The following is a 7,871-nucleotide window of genomic DNA, read 5'->3' on the forward strand; positions in this document are numbered from 1 at the left end:
AATTTACATGACAATTATTATAGTACTTGAAAATGCTCCACAAACTAATTCTTGGATTTCCAAGGAATTACACATCCAAGAAGAAACACCTCCTTTATGAAGAATAAACCTCCTCCACAAAGAAACAACATTTTCATAAAGAATAAACCTCCATGAAAATATCATCTTCTAGTAAAAAATACCAATTCCTAAATCCATGACTTAATTTGTATCAAAATATATAATCCTTCTTATACCAAAAGCCATATATTTTCATTTTCAATCAAGACATGTCACTTAAATAAATTGAGTCAAAGATAATAAATTAAATAATTATCTTTCTTTATACTTATCCCAAGTATAAAGGCTTAATTTATATGCATATGAATACATTTCATAAATCAATATCCAAGTATAAGATTTCTCCTCCCATATATATACAAATTTTACCATATGACCATATGTTACCAAATTTGATATATAAACACTTATACTTTTGATTTATCATGAGACCATATCTCAAAAATTATTATGAAAGTAAACATCACAATAAACATACTATCTTTACCAAGAAAAGTACTCCTAATAATCTTAGATTATTATCATTCTTGAATAAAACCATATATCATAGAACATTGTTAACAAATGCACATAGTTCTATTAAACCATAAAACCACATCAAAAAATTAAATTGATCATCATACATATGACATCAATACGTAGGACAAACACAATTATGAATAGACATGCATTTTACCTTTAACAAATACTCCCTCTGTTTTTTTTTATCATTCCTACTTTGACTTTGCACGTTTGCCAATGCACGTTTTAAAACTAAAATATCTTTCATTATATATTAGTAAAAATTATAACGATTGAATTTTAATAAAGTACTAATTGAGACGAATCAAACAAGACCCCACATGACTATGTTTTTTCTTATAAATTGAGAACATTTGAGAAGATTCTCTCTATGCATGAATAGTGTCAAGATTCTAAGTGAGAAAGATAAAAAAATACAGAGGGAGTACTAACCATAGTACGTAGAAGAAACCATATCCAACTCTTGGAAATTCAAGACCCATATCCTTGAAAGGTGAAAACATATCCAAAAGAAAATTAAACTAATAGATTGTTAGGTGTGATCAATGAGAGAACCGGATATATCACTCCAAGGAACGGAATCTACGCTTTCCTATTAGTTTAATTTCGCCCCACTAGGATCACCGGGTTACCACGAAATAACTAATGAGATACAATGGAGTTGTAATTCACTTATATGATCAATCAAAGTGAATTCTAAAGGACTTTGTGTTTTGGATTGTGATTTCCACTCTATGAAAATTAGCTAGAAATTCAAAGAGCAAGCAAGTGTTTAGAGGAGAGAACACTTAACATTTTTTTTTCTATATCTTTCACAAGTGAACTACAATGACTTTAAAATCGAAGTGGAACTCCAACTTAATCAAAAGATTAAAAGACTTCGAACGGATAGGGGTGGTGAATATTCTAATCCAAGATATTTTAGTTCCATTGGTGTAATTCATGAAACAACCGCCCCATACTCACCTCAAAGTAATGGTATAGCGGAAAGGAAAAATAGGGTCCTAAAAGAAATGGTTAATACCATGCTTTCTAATTCGGGTCTTAATGACGGTTTTTGGGGTGATGCAATTTTAACTGCATGTTACATTTTAAATCGAGTTCCTAATAAAAGGAATAAGACTACCCCTTATGAACTTTGGTGTAATAAAAAGCCTAACCTCAATTACCTTAAGGTATGGGGTTGTAGGGCAATTGTCAAATTGACGGAACCTAAAAGGAAAACTTTAGGTGAAAAAGGAATTGATTGCATTTTTATAGGCTATGCGGTACATAGCAAAGCCTATAGGTTTTATGTCATTGAGCCCAATGACTTTGTCTCTATTCACTCCGTGATAGAGTCAAGGGATGCAATATTTGATGAGACTAGATTCTCATCGATTCCAAGACCAAAGGACATGTTACCTAGTACTAGTTCCAATGTTGTAGATGACATTTCTAATGATAATGATACTACAACACCGGAAATTAGGAAAAGTAAAAGAATTAGAAAAGAGAAATCTTTTGGACCGGATTTTCAACTATATTTAGTTGAAGGGTCAAGGGAGTCCATTTCGACTCAAATTTCATATTGTTGCAATATGGAGGAGGATCCTAGGTCCTTTGATGAGGCTATGAAGTCTCATGATTCTGCTTTCTGGAAAGAGGCAGTGAATGATGAAATGGATTCTATAATGGGTAATCACACTTGGTTTTTAGCTAATTTACCTCCGGTTGCAAACCCCTAGGTTGTAAATGGATTTTTGTAAGGAAAAAGAAAATCGATGGAACCATACTAAAACATAAGGCCCGGTTAGTGGTCCAAGGTTTTAGGCAAAGATATGGTATCGATTACTTTGATACTTATGCTCCAGTAGTTAGAATAGCTACTATTAGACTATTGATAGCATTAGATGCGATTCATGGTCTAGTAATTCACCAAATGGATGTAAAAACTGCTTTTCTTAATGGTGAATTGGAGGAGGAAGTGTACATGAATCAACCTGAAGGGTTTGTGGTTAAAGGTCAAGAAACTAAAGTTTGCAAATTAGTTAGATCTTTGTATGGTCTTAAACAAGCACCTAAGCAATGGCATCAAAAATTTGATGAAGTTGTGTTGTCTAGTGGGTTCAAAATAAATCAGTCCGATAAGTGTGTATATAGCAAATTTGATAATAACGGTAAAGGAGTTCTAATTTGCTTATATGTTGATGATATGCTTATTTTTGGGACTGATTTGGAACAAGTGGAAAAGACCAAAGTCTTCCTTTCCTCTAGCTTCTCCATGAAAGATTTAGGTGAAGCGGATGTTATTCTAGGTATTAGAATAATAAGAGGGAAAGGGTCGTTTTCTTTATCACAATCTCATTATATTGAGAAAGTGGTCAAGAGGTATAATGAGTCAAATTTGACTCATTTTGCTACTCCTATGGATCCTAGTATTCATTTGGTTCCGAGTAGTGGCACTCCAATTTCACAATTGGAGTATGCAAGCTTAATTGGAACATTTATAGGGTAATGGGTTTGAAACTCATATGGGTATGTACTAGAAGAGGAGGAGATCTAGTATGCAAAAGGCTAGAGTGCATCAAGTGGCAAAACGCATTGAAAAACCAAGGGAGACAGAAGACTGGCCGCGAGTCGCGAGTCGCGACCAGTGGCCCGTCGCGAGTCGCGACAGGCGTCGCGGGTCGCGACCAGCGCCTCGCGACTCGCGACGCGTCTTCTGCCTTGGAATGCGAAAAATTTCCTCGACGGTTTTATATCCGTTGTGATGCTTTGTTGATCATTTTAATGACTTTTAAGGTCCATTATATCCGTTTTCGCATTCCAAGGCAGAAGACGCGTCGCGAGTCGCGAGGCGCTGGTCGCGACCCGCGACGCCTGTCGCGACCCGCGACTCCTGTCGCGACCCGCGACGCCTGTCGCGACCTGCGACGCCTGTCGCGACTCGCGACGGGCCACTGGTCGCGACTTGCGACGGTTGTCGCGACTCGCGGCCAGTCTTCTGTCTCCCTTGGTTTTTCAATGCGTTTTGCCACTTGATGCACTCTAGCCTTTTGCATACTAGACCTCCTCCTCCTCTAGTACATACCCATAAAAGTTTCAAACCCATTACCCTATAAATGTTCCAACAATCCTCCTCCCATTTATAGGGTAATGTTGAAAAGTTTTTCAACTTGCTATAAATCGCAAACACACATGTTCATGCATCATGGAAATATCTAACGATTGAATTTCCATTTAGTAAAAGTAATCTTTACAATAATTTAGATCATAATGAGCTTTGAATCATATAACCATTACAAATTATTGAAGTTACTAATACACACAAACATAAACTAGGTTCTTAAAACCTCCGACACCTATGAAGCCTTGGTGTCCATATCCATTCATAAGCATTCCAAGTCAAGCCTTAGACTTGATGAAGCGGCCAAACTTCTAGCTTACATAGGTAAATCTTTCCGGACATGCTCCTACAATTGAGCACCTTATCAAAGATTTATTAAGAATAAAATTCAACCTCTTTATCATTGTAGCAACAAGCACTAACCTCGGGATGTATTAAACAAGTGCTCCCAACCTCTTAGAGAAGTACTATCCTCCTTGAATTTGAGATCTAACGTTGTATTAGACATCAAATAGAGTTTTCCTTCACCATAGGTTGATCAATAGGCTTAAACCCATCACTTTGTTCATTTTGTTCACTAGTTCCCTTGACAACGGTTTCGTAAACGTATCGCCAAGTTCAAACTAGACCGAACAAAATTAATAGTTATACAACTATTCCTTATCATTTCCCGCACATAGCTATGTCTAACTCCAATGTGCCTTGACTTGCCATTGTAGACTTCACTATATGCTTTAGCTATGGTTGATGCACTATCACAATGGATAGCAAGAGGTGACATAGGTTTCACCCATAGTCCACCTCACTCAACACATTCCTTAGCCATTCCGCTTCTTGGCAACAAGAAGCCAAAGCAATGAATTCCGATGCCATAGTGGAATCCGTTATACATGTTTGCTTCTTGGATGCCCATGAAATGGCACCTCCTCCAAGAAGAAACACCCAACCACTAGTGGATGAATAATCTTCCTTATTCGAAATCCAACTAGCATCCGAGTAACCTTCTAAGATAGAAGGTTCTCTATTGTATGTTATGACATAATCCAAGGTCTTATTCAAGTACCTTAACACTCTTCTCAATGCTTGCCAATGCAACATACTAGGATTACTAGTATACCTACTGAGCTTGCCAATAGCAAAGGCTATATCCGGCGAGTGCTAGTCATAGCATACATCAAGCTTCCAATTAAGCTTGCATACTCCAATTGTGAAATTGGAGTACCACTACTCGGAACCAAAGTGAATACTAGGATCCATAGGAGTAGCAAAATGAGTCGAATTTGACTCATTATACCTCTTGACCATTTCTCAATATAATGAGATTGTGATAAAGAAAACGACCCTTTCCCTCTTATTATTCTAATACCTAGAATAACATCCGCTTCACCCAAATCTTTCATGGAGAAGCTAGAGGAAAGGAAGACTTTGGTCTTTTCCACTTGTTCCAAATCAGTCCCAAAAATAAGCATATCATCAACATATAAGCAAATTATAACTCCTTTACCGTTATTATCAAATTTGCTATATACACACTTATCGGACTGATTTATTTTGAACCCACTAGACAACACAACTTCATCAAATTTTTGATGCCATTGCTTAGGTGCTTGTTTAAGACCATACAAAGATCTAACTAATTTGCAAACTTTAGTTTCTTGACCTTTAACCACAAACCCTTCAGGTTGATTCATGTACACTTCTTCTCCAATTCACATTAAGAAAAGCAGTTTTTACATCCATTTGGTGAATTACTAGACCATGAATCGCAGCTAATGCTATCAATAGTCTAATAGTAGCTATTCTAGCTACTGGAGCATAAGTATCAAAGTAATCGATACCATATCTTTGCCTAAAACCTTGGACCACTAACCGGGCCTTATGTTTTAGTATGGTTCCATCGATTTTCTTTTTCCTTACAAAAATCCATTTACAACCTAGGGGTTTGCAACCGGGAGGTAAATTAGCTAAAAACCAAGTGTGATTACCCATTATAGAATCCATTTCATCATTCACTGCCTCTTTCCAGAAAGCAGAATCATGAGACTTCATAGCCTCATCAAAGGACCTAGGATCCTCCTCCATATTGTAACAATATGAAATTTGAGTCGAAATTGACTCCCTTGACCCTTCAACTAAATATAGTTGAAAATCCGGTCCAAAAGATTTCTCTTTTCTAATTCTTTTACTTTTCCTAATTTCCGGTGTTGTAGTATCATGATCATTAGAAATGTCATCTACAACATTGGAACTAGTACTAGGTACATGTCCTTTGTCTTGGAATCGATGAGAATCTAGTCTCATCAAATATTGTATCCCTTGACTCTATCACGGAGTGAATAGAGACAAAGTCATTGGGCTCAATGACATAAACCTATAGGCTTTGCTATGTACCACATAGCCTATAAAAATGCAATCAATTCCTTTTTCACCTAAAGTTTTCCTTTTAGGTTCCGTCAATTTGACAATTGCCCTACAACCCGTGATAGGCTATGCACAATTACCTTAAGGTATGGGGTTGTAGGGCAATTGTCAAATTGACGGAACCTAAAAGGAAAACTTAGGTGAAAAAGGAATTGATTGCATTTTTATAGGCTATGCGGCACATATGAAAGCCTATAGGTTTTATGTCATTGAGCCAATGACTTTGTCTCTATTCACTCCGTGATAGAGTCAAGGGATGCAATATTTGATGAGACTAGATTCTCATCGATTCCAAGACCAAAGGACATGATACCTAGTACTAGTTCCAATGTTGTAGATGACATTTCTAATGATCATGATACTACAACACCGGAAATTAGGAAAAGTAAAAGAATTAGAAAAGAGAAATCTTTTGGACCGGATTTTCAACTATATTTAGTTGAAGGGTCAAGGGAGTCAATTTCGACTCAAATTTCATATTGTTACAATATGGAGGAGGATCCTAGGTCCTTTGATGAGGCTATGAAGTCTCATGATTCTGCTTTCTGGAAAGAGGCAGTGAATGATGAAATGGATTCTATAATGGGTAATCACACTTGGATTTTAGCTAATTTACCTCCCGGTTGCAAACCCCTAGGTTGTAAATGGATTTTTGTAAGGAAAAAGAAAATCGATGGAACCATACTAAAACATAAGGCCCGGTTAGTGGTCCAAGGTTTTAGGCAAAGATATGGTATCGATTACTTTGATACTTATGCTCCAGTAGCTAGAATAGCTACTATTAGACTATTGATAGCATTAGCTGCGATTCATGGTCTAGTAATTCACCAAATGGATGTAAAAACTGCTTTTCTTAATGGTGAATTGGAGGAGGAAGTGTACATGAATCAACCTGAAGGGTTTGTGGTTAAAGGTCAAGAAACTAAAGTTTGCAAATTAGTTAGATCTTTGTATGGTCTTAAACAAGCACCTAAGCAATGGCATCAAAAATTTGATGAAGTTGTGTTGTCTAGTGGGTTCAAAATAAATCAGTCCGATAAGTGTGTATATAGCAAATTTGATAATAACGGTAAAGGAGTTATAATTTGCTTATATGTTGATGATATGCTTATTTTTGGGACTGATTTGGAACAAGTGGAAAAGACCAAAGTCTTCCTTTCCTCTAGCTTCTCCATGAAAGATTTGGGTGAAGCGGATGTTATTCTAGGTATTAGAATAATAAGAGGGAAAGGGTCGTTTTCTTTATCACAATCTCATTATATTGAGAAAGTGGTCAAGAGGTATAATGAGTCAAATTCGACTCATTTTGCTACTCCTATGGATCCTAGTATTCACTTGGTTCCGAGTAGTGGTACTCCAATTTCACAATTGGAGTATGCAAGCTTAATTGGAAGCTTGATGTATGCTATGACTAGCACTCGGCCGGATATAGCCTTTGCTATTGGCAAGCTCAGTAGGTATACTAGTAATCCTAGTATGTTGCATTGGCAAGCATTGAGAAGAGTGTTAAGGTACTTGAATAAGACCTTGGATTATGTCATAACATACAATAGAGAACCTTCTATCTTAGAAGGTTACTCGGATGCTAGTTGGATTTCGAATAAGGAAGATTATTCATCCACTAGTGGTTGGGTGTTTCTTCTTGGAGGAGGTGCCATTTCATGGGCATCCAAGAAGCAAACATGTATAACGGATTCCACTATGGCATCGGAATTCATTGCTTTGGCTTCTTGTTGCCAAGAAGCGGAATGGCTAAGGA

The sequence above is a fragment of the Beta vulgaris genome, chromosome 7, assembly GCF_026745355.1.
Source record: "Beta vulgaris subsp. vulgaris cultivar EL10 chromosome 7, EL10.2, whole genome shotgun sequence".
Classification (NCBI taxonomy): Eukaryota; Viridiplantae; Streptophyta; class Magnoliopsida; order Caryophyllales; family Amaranthaceae; genus Beta; species Beta vulgaris.